Source organism: Panthera leo, chromosome A2, assembly GCF_018350215.1.
Source record: "Panthera leo isolate Ple1 chromosome A2, P.leo_Ple1_pat1.1, whole genome shotgun sequence".
Classification (NCBI taxonomy): domain Eukaryota; kingdom Metazoa; phylum Chordata; class Mammalia; order Carnivora; family Felidae; genus Panthera; species Panthera leo.
Genome location: NC_056680.1, coordinates 87,544,183 through 87,560,222, shown reverse-complemented (window position 1 = coordinate 87,560,222; position 16,040 = coordinate 87,544,183). Strand labels below are relative to the sequence as shown.

Sequence of the window (16,040 nt, the reverse complement as noted above, 5' to 3'; positions counted from 1 at the left end):
AGAATATCATCCAAAACATCCTTATATTTAGGCATCTTGTTCACAAGTGTTAAATCTACTTTAAGGCCTGAATTGTTAAGGATCACATAAATTGGGTAGCTGCCAAATTTCCATCTCAGTTTATGCTGTGTAGACAGAACATGTATCCATATGACCTGCATGAATCAGCCATTCAGCTGTCTCACAAGCTATTTTAGCTATTGCCTACTGCCTACTAGGTAAGAAAGAAATTTCATTAGCATGAAAGTTAAGGTATTTTTTTGTTACTGCATTGGTTAAATCTTTTTCTATCTCTTCTCCCATATACAAAACAGAGCAGGCTTTTGCTATTGAAATTTAGAAAAATACAACTCATAACTTTTAAAAGTTGTTTCTAATTATTAATTTGAGGAAATTCTCATCATTTACTTCTAAGTTTTACATAATAAACTTAATATCATTCTCTTTATCTATATGCACATGTATTGATACAAGACTTCAGACCAAATTGTATGGAGAAATTGCTCATACTGAAATTTTAGAGATTTATCTCCCCAGGGCAGGGGGGTGGGGGAGTCATTGATAAGTTTGCTAACTGTTGCTGTCACCGACTCAGATTGCTTAACTAAACTTAACAGTATCTCTTACACCTTTTCGGTTATTGTAGAGGTTATAAAAATATTTTATTAATCAAGCTTCTGGGAACATTTAGCAGTATGGTTTTCAACATTTAGCAGTATTAAATTATTAACTCTCAAATATTTTTTGTTCAATACGATGTGAAATATTTTAAAAAGTAAAGCTATTAAGGTAAAGAAAATAATGTTATAACATAAATTTTGTACTCTCACTGAAAGGAATGTATTTAAGCTATTTAATGTACAGTAATTATATAAAATTGTATTTATTTTTGTCTTAAACTTCGTGTTTGAATTTGTAAACATCTTGAGAAAGAGGTATTCATTCCCACCCATCAAATTTATTTAAAAAATTAAGAATTTTTTATTTTTAGCATACTCTTGCTGCAAAACTGTGTTCCATATTTTAATCAAATTCAACTTTCCATTGAGTGGAATTAATATGGTACAGCACTGTCCACTAAATTTGTCGTAAGTATTTAGTGTGGTAAAATGAGAAGCACTATTGACATACAAATGTGATACCAGCTAAATTGTTCATTTTTATTTGAGGTCTTATTTTTAGAGTAGCAAGGTATCTCAATGATAGTTTTAAAAACCATGCTAAATTTTCAAGGTGCTATTTGTTAATATAACTGAAAGAACTGTTTTTATTTGGATTACACATATAATTACCAGACATATCTACTACTGGGATCATATACGACTAATTTGAGTGTACTTTGTTGTATAGTAGCATAGATTTAAAGTCACAGTGCTTTGTTTATACGGTTGAACATATGTTTTCTGAGTTTTGATCTTGCCACCAGATGGCAGGAAAAATCAGAGTCAGATAGTTGTGGTAAGCAGCATGAATAAGGATTTTGTTTTCATTTTGGGTGTTTTTCTATTGTTGATGCTTTGCACAAAGCCCAAGACATCATAAATATAATGTGAATAGACAATACCTGCTAATTGTTGGTAAATGTTTTCTATTTTTATAGTGTAGTCATGCTATAAATAACTTTTAATATATTCATGCTATCAGTGATATCATGAGTTTGAAAATTATAATTAAAGTTATTGTTTTTGGAATGTATAGCTTGCTGGAATGATTAGAGCTGTCAATCCCTGAACTTCTCTGCGTAAAACAACTAGTCACTTTCCTTCTAATGGCACAGGTCTTTCCTTAAAATAATGGCCTGACCATGAACTGTATGATCAATGAGTACTCAGCAAAGAGACAGTGGGAAAAAAAAAACAAAAAACCACACTCTCACCTTAGTTCTTTTATGGTCAAGGCCAAGCAGGGACTTATCTATGGCTGATAAATGTTTTACTAATTCACAGTGTATATATTTTAAAGTCTTAGTGTAATGCCACTTGACATCTTCCATAAATAAAATCCAACTTAATTGTAACAAAGAATAAAGGCAGAAAGAGAAAATATTCCCAAACTGCACTAAAATTCTACAGTTTTTAAATCTTCTACATGTATGCTTTTTTCCTTCATTTTTTTAGGAAAAGTTCAGAACCGTTAACCCTTTGAATTATACAAAGGAGAGAACTGATGGGGCGCCTGGGTGGCTCAGTCGGGTTAAGCGTCCGACTTCGGCTCAGGTCATGATCTTGCGGTCCGTGAGTTCAAGCCCCGCGTCAGGTTCTGTGCTGACTGCTCAGAGCCTGGAGCCTGTTTCAGATTCTGTGTCTCCCTCTCTCTGACCCTCCCCCATTCATGCTCTGTCTCTTTCTGTCTCAAAAATAAACAAACATTAAAAAAAATTAAAAAAAATAAATAAATGATTGGTGCATGTATATTATAGATTCATTTTTCTTTGCTGTAATGATTGCTTCAATGCATATACTTCATTTTTTGATAGAGCAGTTTGCTTTTCCTTGATTATACTAGAATATCAAGAAGGACAGGCATTGTTTTCTTCATCTCCTAAATTTTTTTTTTTTACATTTTTATTTATTTTTGAGAGACAGAGCACAAGTGGGGGAGGGGCAGAGAGAGAATGAGACACAGGATCCGAGGCAGGCTCCAGGCTCTGAGCTGTCAGCACAGGGCCTGGACGTGGGGCTCGAGCTGACTGAGCCACCCAGGCGCCCCTGTTTTCTTCATCTTCTAAAAGAACACCTGTAACTAGAATTAAATCATCTAATCAAGTTAAGTTTGATTCACTGATGTGATCTTTTCACAACTTTCTTTGGCTTTATTAACAAATGAACTTTTAAACTTTTTTTTTTTTTTTTTTTTTTTTTGGGCCAAGAAAGGCAAAGAGCTATTCTTGATAAATTACAGATTACTCCTTCCTGAGATCATGTAAATACTGAAAGACTCTGAATAGTGGGAGTGTTTCTTTAAGGTGGCTCCATTATATGCCATTTCCTGACTTGGCACAGAAAAATGTAGCATTGCACTGTGTGAATTAGGATGAGGTCTACTTGTCATTCAAAATGTGAAATAAAGTCTTATCAACCATAATTTCCTCTGAAACTAGACTCAGAGGATGTCTCTTTCCACACTTGTTATTGTTTAATTTGCACGACAACAGGTATTCAATTTGTGTAAAGATACAACTCTTATTTTCTCTCTACATTCCTTTGTCTTTGATAAAGATGAATCAAACAAACAGGGAGTTATGGACTAGGTTAACATATAAAATTTTAAGCTACCACTGGTAAAATGACCTACAAATCTATGAGGATGTTACCCGTAAACTTCCAATATTAACAAGAAGAGGAAAGACCCGACAGTTTACAAAGATATACTTCTGGAAAACAGACCCTGGTTTACTTGCACAAATGTCCACAGAGAGTGACAAGTGACCCAGTGCACCAAGTTCAGGCAAGTTGTGAATGAAAAAGAAAAATAACACCTGTGGTCAGGGACAGATGAACTTTGCACCCATCATGCTGCTGCAGGGAAAAGAGGCAGGTGAATTGTTGCTGCTGCTGGCAGGTCTTTTATGGGCAGCACCCTATGGAGCCCTGCCTTTGGCAAAATACATAGCAGTCTGCGGAATGTCCTTCTACATATTTTGGCTTTTAAAGGTTTTTTACCCTAATTCTTAAACCTAACTAATTCTCCTTACTCAATAGTAACATGACATCATATTTCATACTGAGGGTCAATTAAAAAGGAATTACTAGGTTTAGAAAAGATGTAAAGTAATGAGATAGAAATCATTATGACACTAAACCTGGTCCACAGAAACACCAGATTTATATTATCACTTGTGCTACTACCTACTATTTAATGAGCGTTTCTGGGAAAAACATACAAATGCTTTCAGTTGGTCACAGCATACTAACAAGGTGTTGGCATTATCGACACTTGAATAACAGGATTCAATCCTCCATTATGGTTCCATGACCTTATTGTTCATAAAACAAGTCTTATGGCAGATCACTCATCCGGGGTAACATGGAAGTGGTTTGTGTTAGAAACTCAATTATTTTAACCACTGTCTGTTTTCTTTGTATCCTGATTTAAAATAACAATCTTGAGTCTACTTGGTACGTGCTTGTTGCGTCTTGCCAAATGAACTTACAAGCTTTATCGAGTGAAATAACAAAAGCGTGATCCTTACATGAATCTTTTTATCTGTACTCCAGTCTGATTAGTAAAAAAGAATGTTAAAGATAGATTTTAAATAGTAAAGGTAAACATTTAAAACATTTTAAATAGGTTTGAAAAATGACATGTTAAATACTATTAAATTAATTTGAGATTAGGAGTATGAGGAGGAGAACAGAGATTACAAATTTCAGTCATGTAACTGTTCCTTTACTTGAGGAAAATATCTCAATACTGAATAAAGTTAAAAGGAAGACTTTTAACTTCTTCATCAACCTAACTTGGGAGAAGGAAAATTAGATAATGCATTAAAAGATGAAACTATGTTCCTATTTCCAGTAAAGTGTTCAGTCAGCATGAACTCACCGTACAACTGGGTCATCACTGATTTTCAAATCACTGAGTTTTGCCAGGGCAAATTTGCTATGATAAATTTGCTTTACATTTTCAAACCATACAACCTCATAAATCAGCACTGGATGTCAGGAGTTTTTGAGACTTCCCAGACAAGAAGACCTTCGCTCCTTCTGCATGAAGTACTCACCATATAGAAAGCCAATTTCTATCTATTGTCATGCTCTGTAAAAGTCACTACTATCACCCTAAGACTAATCTGAATCTTAAGGTTAATGATTTAGTTTCACTTATTCAACAATAGTTGACGGCTATAAACATCTGTAATCAACTTAAGAGTTATTTGTGATAGCTGGGCAAATTTGTTCCAGAATGATTCAAAATTGACAACAGGGGATTTTCCTTGGGACTTTCATTACCCATGGACCTGACTTTACATATCACCCAAAGGGGATATTTTGCTTCCCAAAAGGGAAGCAAAAAAGTTTCTGCATTGGTTTAGGAGAGATGTATGTATGTTTAACATTTTTTTTTTAAACCAGCAATTTTCACTCTGAGGATTTATCTTAAGTGTACACTCTGATCAATCAGCAAAAAGATATGTACCAGGGTATTCTTGAACATATTGTTTGGAATATTGAAAAGCTACAAACAAAGCAAATGCTGGTCAAAACAGAACAGTTAGAAAAATGAGAGTAGTCTCATGTAATGGAATTCTTTAAACTTTTTAAAAAGGAATGTGATTGGATTTAGAAAACAGCTCTCCATGATAGGTTGTTTGTTTAAAAGGAATCCATTTTTAATTTTTTTTAATGTTGTTTCTTTTTTTGAGAGAGCACAAACGGGGGAGGTGCAGAGAGAAGGGGGTCAGAGGATCCAAAGTGGGCTCTTCACTGACAACAGTGAACCAGTGTGGGGCTTGAACTCACAAATCCAAGATCTTGACCTGAGCTGAAATCAGACATTCAACTGACTGAGCCACCCGGGGGTCCCCTTAAAAAGAATCCATTTTGAAGAAGGCATGCAAATATGACCACATTGCTATAAATGTAAAGGAACAAAGTTAGACAAGAATCCTTTCAAAGTGTTCACCTCAGGGAAGTGAGAAAATATTTGCAGAAGAAACTATTTTATACCTGTGTGTGTGTGTGTGTGTGTGTGTGTGTGTGTGTGTGTTTACTATGAAGGTAAGCAAGTATTAATTACATTTTTATAACTGAACAAGTATTTATATAACCAAGAAACTTAGGACTAAAAAGTTTATTTGGGGATTATTTATGAATATGTTAATAAATAATTTATGTGTATACATATAAACATTTATAAATAATCATGCATAAATTATAAAATTATAACTACTATTTATAGAATGGCAACAATAGGCTAGAAATCATGTAAGCTTTTCATAAAGTATCATATTTAAACAGCACAAAACTCTGGGGTAAATTTTGTCAATACCCATTTTACACAAGAGGAAATTGTTCCTTAGTTAAATAACTTGTCTAAGGCCTCCTGGCAATTAAGTAGGTGAACTGAAATGTGAACCCTGGTCCAACTCTGAAAGCCTGAGTTTTGATTGGGAATAATGATCCCCAATAACTCTTTAATGGGGCCCTTTAAAATGAATATTAAGATATTCTCTGAGAGTATAACATTAAAAATGTGAATAATTATGGGGCACCTGGGTGGCTAAGTCAGTTAAGCTTCCAACTTCAGCTCAGGTCATGATCTCGCAGTTCACGGGTTTGAGCCCCGCATGGGGCTCAGTCAGGACAGCTCAGGGCCTGGAGCCTGCTTTTGATTCTGTATTTCTGTCTCTCTCTGCCCCTCCCCCACTTGTGTCTTGTCTCTGTCTCTGTCTCTTTTTCTCTCAAATATAAACATTAAGAAAAATTTTTTAAATGTGAATAATTAGCTGAAAGGTATCCCATCCTTTCTATCCATTATAATGAAATAATTGTAAGAAGTTATAAGCTAAATTATGATGAGCAAGCCATTCAAATCATTGTAAGTACGTAGGTAGACGATCAGCTTTCTCACTTATAAAGTGGACATGATAATAGGTTGTGTATCTCCTTCACAGTTGAAAAATGATGAGCTAATATTTATGAAACTGTGTTGGAAAATGTCAAGTGGTAAATAAAGTTTTACCTGATTCAGGAAATGTAATATTAAGACTTACTTTTTCTGATGATCCCTCATATACACTTCACTGATTCAAAATATTTTTGTTGCATTTTTTACATTGTTGAATAGGAAATATTTAAATAACAACCCAGACATAGTCTTTTAAATATAACTGAAGCCAGAATGGTTGAAAAAATTAATCATTGCTACTTTCTCATGACATGTAAAATGAGCCCCACAATGCATTAAAGGTTATTTCTAGATTAAATTTCATGGTCAATCATTAAAATCCCTATCTTTTATAAACTCTAGCCTCTGTTACCAAACTTTCACTTTTAAGTGCCTGGCAACTATAATTAAAACCAATTCTCCACTTACTTCATCCCTGAACCCATAGAGCTGAACACCACACCCATGCTGACTGGTCTGTCTTTAAACTGGTGGTCACGAACCTCAAGTAAGCTCATGCTGCCTAGAAATTACATTAAGTTGCAGGAGTCCTTCACTACCCTCCCTCCCTCCCCCCCTTCTCTACATTAAACTTGTGATAATTCCTCCTTCATCTTCACTGGCAGTTGATGACCTTGCATTTATTCACTGAGAAAATGAAAGCAATGAAAAGATGATTTCCAAAAGCTTTCACACCCTGTCTACCCACCCACCTGTGTTGTGTTTATCTCCTCCAACTTCTTGAATGTAACTGGAGATAAAATTGTCAGTGCTGTTGGCAAAGACCCAACTTTCCAGTGAGGTCTGTTGCCATCCACTCAAAGTAATCGTTCTCTCTTCCCTATATTTTTATTATTATTATCCTTCTTCTTCTTCTTCTTCTTCTTCTTCTTCTTCTTCTTCTTCTTCTTCTTCTTCTTCGTTTTTCTCTTAATTGGATTCTCTTTCAGAATATGGTATACTGTTGTTTCTCTGTTTTTAAAAAGAAAGAAAAACACACTCAAGATATATTTTCTTCTTGCAGCTACTGCTCTGTGTTTCTATTTCTGTACAGTAAAATTCTTTAAAGAGTGGTCAATAATTGTTTGTCCATTTCCTTACCCTGTTCTCTGTGTTTATTTTAACTTTGTTATAACTGCATACAGTAAGTGCACAGGTTTCCCTCCAGCTTGCTCTATGCTTCCAACCAGGGTCTCCTCCTGGGCAGATGGCAGGTGTGAGGGCCTGGCTATCCCTGCCATGGCTACATGATGGGCAGAAACCTCTTCCAGCCCTAGTCTTACTTGGTGTGCTGGATACTTTTTGTTGTCAACATGGTCAAGCTGGGCACTCCATTACTCAGAATTCACTTCTCCATATAGTTTTGGTTAATGTACAGCTCACCAAGTCTTTTTTTAAATAGTTTTATTCCAATATCATTGACACGAAGTGTTACATTAGTTTCAGATGTAAAACATAGTGATTCAACTTCTCAGTACATTATACTGGGCTTGACACAAGTGTAGCTACCATTTGTCACCTTACGCTTTTATAATATCATTGACCACAGTCGATTTCCTATACTGTACCTTTTATTCCCACGACTTATTTATTCCATAACTGGAAGTCTGTCTCTCCCACTTCCCTTCACCCATTTTGCCCATCCCCCGATCCCCCTTCTCTCTGGCAACTCTCAACTGTTCTTTGCATTTGTAGATCTGATTCTGCTTTCTGTTTATTCATTCATTTGTTTTCTTTTGTAAATTCCATATATGAGTGAAATCATGTGGTATTTGCCTTTCTCGGTCTGACTCATTTCACTTAGTGTAATACCCTCTTAAGTCCATCCATGTTATCACAAATGGCACAATCTCAACTCATCCTTTTTGTTTCTGAGTAATATTCCAAGATATGTATGATATGTATGTATGATATAAGAAGATGTGTATATTACATCTTCTTTATCCATTCACTTACTGATGGAAGCATGAATTGCTTCCATATCTTGGCTATTATAAATAATTGTAAATTGTAAATTGGCTATTGTAAATAATTGGCTATTGTAAATAATTCTGCAATAAAATAAGGATATATATATGTATACATATGTATATGTATGTGTATATATATATACGTATACGTATATATATATGTATACGTATACGTATATATATATGTATTTACATTACCATTTTTGTTATCTTTGAGCAAATACCCAGTAATGGGATTACTGGATCATATAGTATTACATTTTAATTTTTTTTGAGGAAACTTTACATTGCTATTCACGATATCTGTACCAATTTACATTCCTACCAACATTGCAGGAGCGTTCCTTTTTTTCCACAGCTTTACTAACTTTTGTTATTTGTCTTTTTAATTTTAGCCATTCTGACAGGCTATAATTTCCTAAATTCTCCCATGCCTCTTTGTAGTCAAACCCTTTCTCCACTCTTAGTCTCTGGCAACCACTGATCTATTTTCTGTCCTTAAGATTTTGTCTTTTCCAGAATATCCCTATAAATAGAATCATAAAGCATGTATCATTTTGATTCTGCAATACATTTGAAATTCATCCATGTTCTTGGCATGTATCAATAGTTTGTTCCTGTTGTGTTATTAAGTATGTTTCCAACTTATGGATATAGTTCCTCTAATTTTTTCTTAATATATTTTGAAGTTTTATTATTAGGTATATATACACATAGGGCTGTTGAGTCTTCTTATTATTAGTGTTTATAATCACAAAATATTCCTCTTTGGTAATACTACTTTTCTTGAAATCTTGGCTTAATATTGATTTATCAATTCTATCCCTCTTATGCTTAATGTTTGTGTGGTATATTTTTCATTCCCTTGCTTTAACCTGTCTTTTAGATCAAAATACGTATTTTTAAAACCCCAAACAGCACATATTAAGTGTTCAGTTCAGTGGATTTTGACAATTTTGGTACTTGAGTATGCATGTGTAATAATTATTCTTAAAAATATATTGTACATTTCCATCACCCAGCCCTCTGTCCTGTTACTTTTCCCCACCTCATCACCCTGACAGAGGAATCCACTTTGTGATTTGCAATTAGCATAGAGTAGGTCTATCAGGTCTTAGGCATTACATAAATGGAATCCTACAATATATATTCTTTTATATCTGTCTTTTCTCCCATTGTGTGGCTTCCCTTTTCCTTTATTTGTATATGACTTTTTGGATGAACATAAATTTCCAATTTTAATCAAGTTCAGGTTATGAATTTTCTCTATTTTATGTTTCATGTATTTTGTGTTCTATCTAAAAATATTTGCCTATCTAAAATTTGCAACTATAAATCCCTATATTTTCATGTTTAATTTTATGGTTGTAGCTTATATTTAGTTTTATATTAGCTTTTGACTGTTCTTTGTACTGGAAGCTAAGGTCATAGTTCATTTTTTGTTTTCATTTTCATTATCTACTTGTTCTAGCATGATTTCTTAAATAGATTTTTGCCACTGAACTCCCCTGGTGCCTAGGTTGACAATCAATCGAACATATGCATGTGAGCCTTGGGGCAACTGAGTGGCTCAGTTGGTTAGGTGTCCAACTTTGGCTCAGGTCATGGTCTCCTTGTTTGTGAGTTCAAGCCCTGTGTCAGGCTCTATGCTGACAGCTCAGAGCCTGGAGCCTGCTTTGGATTTGTGTTTCCCTCTCTTTCTGCACCTCCCCCGTTCATGCTCTATCTCTCTCTAAATTAAATAAACATTAAAAAAAATTACATGTGAGCCTTATGGTAGTCCTCTCTTTTCTATTCCATTGATACAGATCTAAATCCTTGTACCATTATCATACTGTTTTGATGAACATAAATTTAAGTCTTTAAATCAGATAGTTTAAGTATTTCAAAAGTTCTTCTTTTTTTAGATTCCAAGTTGTCTTTCCATTTCTATATAAATTTTACATTTACCTTGCTGTTTCTTCAAATATCATTGCTGAAATTTTAATTGAGTTTGCATTGACTCTATAGCTCAGTTTGTTGAGAATGAGTATTTTAACAATATTGAAATTCAGTTTATCTAGGACTTATTAATCTTTTCAGGTCTAGTTGGTATTTCAGTGAAGCTTTGACAACTTTAGTTAATTGTTAAATATTTTTTATGTCATTGATATTATTGTGATAGTTTTAAAAGTTGTTTTGGGGCGTCTGGGTGGCTCAGTCAGTTAAACATCTGACTCTTGATTTCAGCTCATGTCATGATCTCATGGTTTGTGAGATGGAGACTGATGTCAGGCTCACGCTGACGGTGTAGCACCTGCTTGGGGTTCTCTCTCTTCCTCTCTTTCTGCCCTTCCCCCACTCACAGTCTCCCACTCTCTCAAAAGAAACTTAAAAAAATGTTTTTAAATTAGTTCTTGCTAGTATATACAATTAGAGTTGATATCTGTATATGGGAGTTGAATCCATAACTGTGCTAACCTTATGTAGAAGTCTATGTAGAAGTCTACTAGTTCTTTTTAGTAGCTTTCTTAGAGTTTTCTACTGATAAATCATGTTTTTTGTAAATGTTTTACTTCTTTTCTATTTTTTTCTGCTTTTATTATTTCTTTCTTACCTTTATATTTAGCTAAAAGTTCAAGTATAACATTGATAGTGAATGGTTGGTAATTAAATAGTTGATGATGATGAAGATATTGAAAAGATCCATGGAATCATTAGACCTCTTTTCCTTGTTCCTAATCATAAAAGGAAAATATTAAATGCTTCACCATATTTTGATGTTAATTATAGGATTTTCATAGATGGTCTTTATAAGGTTAAGGAACATTATTTCTCATCATAATTTGTTGAAAGTTTTGATCAATAGTGAGAATTGGGGCACCTGGGTGGCTCAGTGGGTTGAGTCCGACTTCAGCTCAGGTCACAATCTTGCAGTTCATGAATTTGAGCCCGCGTCAGCCTCTGTGCCAACAGCTCAGAGCATGAAGCCTGCTTAAGATTCTCTCTCTCTCTCTCTCTCTCTCTCTGCCCCTCCCCTGTTAATTTTCTCTCTCTTCTCTCAAAAATAAGTAAAAAAACATTTAAAAAATTATAAAAATATAGTTAGAATTGTGTTTTATCAAAAGTTTTTCATTCTCTATTGAGATGCTCAAAACATTTTATTTTATTCTATTAATGTGATGAATTGTACCAATTGTTGTTGTTGTTGTTTTTGTTTTTAATGTTGAACAATTTTGCATAAGAACTGTGTAACAGTTTTGTATGCAGTTGGCTAGGATGCATATACCTTTTTGCTGTTGTTATTTTAAGTTTATTTATATACTTAGAGAACCCAATTAGGGGCAGAGAGAGAAAGAGAGAGAGGGAGAGAGAGAATTCCAAGCAGGCTCCATGTTGTCAACACAGAGACTGATGTGGGGCTCATCCCAGAAACTGTGAGATCATGACCTGAGCCAACATCAAGAATCAGACACCCAACTGACTGAGCCACCTAGGTGCCACATGCATATACCTTTTTTATATGTTGCTATATTAGATTTTCTACTGGCTTTTTAAGGATGTTTTCTAGATTCACAAGATCTGTCTAGAGGCAATATTCTTTCACTTTGTCTTTATGAGGTTTAATTATCACGTATGTATGCTGGTCTCATAAAATGAATTTGACTGTGGTCTGTCCTCTATTTTATGAAAGGGTTTTGTTTAAGATTATTATTGTTACTTCCTTCAGTGTTTGACAACATTTAGTGGTATATCCATCTGGACCTAGAGTTGTCTTTGTGGGAGGGATTTTACAATGAGTTCAATTACTTTACTTAGATGAGGCTATTCAGATTTTTCTCTTTCTTCTTTTGTCAGTTTTGGTAAGTAATGCTTTATAAGGAATTCACGTATTTCATCTAATTTGTCAAATGTATTAGTGTAATTATGTTCACCAAATCACCTTATAAACTTTTTAATGTCTGTATGATCTATAGTGATGCCTTTTCTTTCAGTCCTGTTGTTCATAACTTGTGATTTTTTTTCTCCCTTTTTCTTGATCAATCTAGTTGGAGATTTAACATTTTTATTAACTTCATTATTTTATTAATTTTATTAACTTTAAACGTCGATTTGTTAGTTTTCACTTCATTTATTTTTCCTCTTATTTTTGTCACTTTATTTCTTCTACTTAATTTAGATTTAACTTACTCTTTTTTCTATACCTTCCTAAGATGACAGCTTAGGAAAAGTGTTTTCATGTAGCAAAGTGATGGCTTATCTTTCTTTATATCTGTGCATGTCATTCAAAGCTCTGCTTTAACTATACTCCAACACACATCTTCTTGATATAGATATCATGATTGTGCAGATCAGGAGTTTGGGAATTGTTTTGCTGTGCCATTCTGGGTCACATCTTTCATGCAGTCAGATAATGGCTGAAGCTAACACATTGGAGTGCTGAAGCTACTGGAAATTAGCCAGACCCTCCCTCATCCCCTTCTTTCTGTAGTCCCAGAGCCTTTTTGTATGGTTTGTCCACATGAGTTAGTTTAGAGTTGCTTGTGGCTTGATGACCTGAAGACATTCAGTCTGCTTACTGGTAGCTCAGGACTCCAAACTGAAGTGTCCCAGGAATTCCAGGTGGAAGCTATAGAACTTTCAATGACCTAGTTTTAAATGTCACACAATATTACTCCAGCAGAGTCACAAGCCTGCCAAGGTGCAGGGATAGGACAATAGATGTCACCTTTTGATTACAGAATGAGTGGCATTTACATCTCTTCCTACATTTTAAGAGAATGCCAGATGGGAGACACTGTGGCTATGTTGGGAGGATATAACCTACTCTATCATCTTTGGCCTATGGATGTGTATTACTTTTTAACAAAATAACATTTTTTAAATTTTTTTTTAAATGTTTATTTATTTTTGAGACAGAGAGAGACAGAGCATGAACGGGGGAGGGTCAGAAAGAGAGGGAGACACAGAGTCTGAAGCAGGCTCCAGGCTCTGAGCTGTCAGCACAGAGTCTGATGTGGGGCTTGAACTCATGGACCGCAAGATCATGACCTGAGCCGAAGTCGGCCGCTTAACCCACTGAGCCACCCAGGCGCCCCAACAAAATAACATTTTTACTTACTAGTTTCCCTCCCCTGCTCCAAATGGAATTGTTATGAATGTTTGTTTACTTCTTTATTCTTTTATTAGGTAGTGCTTAGCACATGGTCGGTACTCATAAATATTTGAATAAGCAAATAAACGCACTGATTCTGTCTCCTATCTCATGGATTTACTAATTGCAATTTTCTAACCTGGAAATACTTAAAATTTTCAATTTTTAAAGGTAAATATACTTTTGGCCCACTATGAATCTAGTACAAATTCATTTGCTTTATTTTTTATTTTTTATTTTTTGATTAGAGCACGGTTAGCATTGTCAGAAATTTTCACATGCACTGTCATCTTGCCCTGTTTTTTTGTGTTTATAGATTTAATTCCTTTTCCACTTTCCAACAGTTAGTAATTCCACCAGCAAGCTTTTTATAGCTTTAATCTAAATCTTCTTTCTGGGTGGCTAACCTTTGACAGTCACTGTTTGAAAAGTCTCATCAGAAGTATCTATTTTCATGGCTCTGTTTTAATATCAGACATGATCCAGAAATTTTCATGGCACACATATTTGTTCTGTCAAAATAAAGTAATTGCGACTGCTGCCTTGCTTCTGCTCAGTCAAAACACTGTAAATAAAACCAGCACTGTAGTCAGTAATCTAAAATAACGCAATAGTTTTCCTTCTCAAGCTATACTCAAGAGTTAAGGCAGGAGTGAAAGTCAGGTAAAATTTATGCAAGTGGGCACATGAACTGTCCCTTGTCCTAGGCCTTCCGTGCTTCCTCATACCTCCTGTACTCTGTTCACTGCGAATTGTTTAGTATGAAAGGGGGGAGGGAGAGGGAGAGGTTACGTGTGCATTCTCCCTGTGTAATTTCTGAGCTGTGTTCTAAGGGCTACAAACAAGAAAGAGAAAAGCCATTTGTCATCGTCTTACTTTTAGGTCTTTAAGTCACACCAGACCGAGAAAGGTACGGGTGGTTAACGTTCCTTACTCTAAATTTATGTTAGATCCAGCAGAGAAGTCGCTGAATGTAGAAATTATTTAACTTTCTGGCTCTAATGAGTTAGTTTCCTCACCTCTATTAAAAATACGCATTTTTTTTTACTCTTTTCTCTAAAGCTTTTTAATGGGGACTATAGAGAAAGAAAATCACCAGTGAACAAGTGGGTTCACATCCTACCTTCCTAGTGTTCACTTTTTCATTGAAACTCTTTTATTTTGTTACCACTTTGTCATCTTACTCAGGTCTGTCTAGCACAACAGTTCCTGATGAAAATCCCCTTTCCTTTAGTTTCTTTTGTACAGTTGACATATATTGATATTTTAAGAATGTTGCTTTGTTTTATATATATATATATATATACGTATTATATATATATACACATATATATATGTATATATATATAATACGTATATATATATATACATATATATATTGCTTTATTGTATTTAGAAAGAATAAAAAACAATAATGAAAAAATATCAATTAAATCTGTTATAAGCTGAAATAAAAAGGAAACCTTAACAAAATGCTTTATTACATTATATAGATTACGGGTTTTCAAGACCTGAAAAACCTGAAGTATAGGTCATTACCTTGCTTACATACCGTGAGCTCTCAAATTCTTGACTGTTTGTACGTGGTGGATGCCATCTTATTACCTACTACACCAAAGCAGTATTCAGGGAATATATTCTATGTCTTTGCTCAGACGAGGGGAGGGATAGGTAGGAAATTTTCTTACTACACAGTTATTGGTTTGAAAGGCATGACATTCCAATGGTTTGCCACCCATCTGTGATTATATGCATAATGAAGTAGCTCACACTTCAAGTTAGTTCCAACATCTTGCTTCAGGAGAAGTCATTTGACTAATTACAGCTACATGCACCAATGCAATTTTAACTATATGATGATCATAATTATTATGGCACACCCATTATAATTACAGGCCCGCTCTACCATGGATTCCATCACAACACATCAGTATGATGCCTTGAAATTGTGGAAAAAACCAATTGAGTTGTTTGAACTTAATAGACAATGTGGCAGGGTCATCTTATTCTATTTTTTATTTCATTTCATTCACACAGATACTTACAGAACACACTATAAACTTCTTGAGTGCAACATTTATATCTACTCCATTTTCGTCTTTCTATTTTATGTTCACAATAGACACAGTCAATATATATTTGTTGACTGCTGGAAGGATAGCACTTAACCTCCTTTTGGTTAACAAAGCATGCTCCACAGTCTGTGGTCTTTGGAAGTCCCTGAAACCATATAATGCTTATATATTTTATCCAGCTCTTTTCAGTATGGCTTGTTTGATTCACAACAACTTACTTTCATTATTCATCTTTGTAGGCATCAACTTTTA

The 16,040-nt window shown here is 34.6% G+C and overlaps 1 protein-coding gene across 3 annotated transcripts in view; it reads left to right on the top strand.

The window, feature by feature from the left end:
* Positions 1-16,040, top strand: part of SEMA3A (semaphorin 3A) — a 446,388-nt gene that overhangs the window by 17,329 nt on the left and 413,019 nt on the right. The gene's annotated exons all lie outside the window — the stretch shown is intronic.